Source organism: Suricata suricatta, chromosome 10 (genome assembly GCF_006229205.1).
Source record: "Suricata suricatta isolate VVHF042 chromosome 10, meerkat_22Aug2017_6uvM2_HiC, whole genome shotgun sequence".
Classification (NCBI taxonomy): domain Eukaryota; kingdom Metazoa; phylum Chordata; class Mammalia; order Carnivora; family Herpestidae; genus Suricata; species Suricata suricatta.
Window position 1 is genome coordinate 74,209,802 of NC_043709.1, and position 974 is coordinate 74,210,775.

The 974-nt window shown below is 31.6% G+C and overlaps 1 pseudogene; it reads right to left on the reverse strand.

Annotated features, from left to right (window-relative positions):
* Window positions 1-621: 621 nt before the first annotated feature.
* Window positions 622-734, reverse strand: LOC115305782 (annotated as a pseudogene).
* Window positions 735-974: the final 240 nt, after the last annotated feature.

A 974-nucleotide genomic window follows, 5' to 3' on the forward strand; every position in this document is an offset into this window, starting at 1 on the left:
GTTTAAATTTTACTTCTTTAATTTATGAGTTTATGAAATATTACACCTTATGTTTAAATTCTTTATTTCATTTAAATTTATGAAATATTATGCTTTCATCACAAAAATAACAATTACCACTATAAAAAGCTTGCTTTGTGTCTAGAACTCACAGAATATTGCAATTTCTTCATTATGCTGCCATTTTTACAAACGGAAAAACTTAGTCTTTATACAACTTTCATAAGTCACATAGTAAATGGTGATCTGGAATGACCTTTAACAAGGAGTACTTTTCATCATAAAAGACAGAGTCCTACAAAATTGCAGGGCATTGTGTGTCTGTCCTAGCAAATTTCACAAATCTGCCATGTACTTAAATTATTAGAACACATTCTTTTCTTTCCAGTGTACTTTGCAGTTTAAAGTTGAGGACTCCCTACTTTATAGCTTTTTCACCTTGTGAAGTGATTTAGCCTCCCTATTCCTCATTTCTCATGTTTGTAAAATGAAGGGATTGAGCTAGAAGGTCTCTGTGGTCTCTTTAGGTGCTAATGTTCTGTGATTTCTGTGACTGTGGAATCCTTGAAAGGAAGTATTTACTAATCTTATATTATTTACAATACATAGTTGAGTGCATTGCACCTAGTAGCTACTCCATAAATGTCTACTGAGTGCAATAGGTAAGTTTTAATTAGCAATAATTGCACCTCGGATAAGCCACATGGGCTATGATACTGTCACTGCACAAAGCTAGGTTTTAGAATGTCTAACTAGTTAGCATTTAAATTTATAAATCAATTTATAAATACATGCATTCATCTTTTTCATTTCCTACATACTAGACCAATGCAGTCTATTAGGCACATTATTATAAAAAGATAAAGCAAAATCTCTGCCCTCAAAGAGTTTCCACTTAAGAAAAATAACCTTGATCCTTTTTACAAATAACTGATATGGAGTTCATAAAAAACCATGCAAGGTAGATATTATCA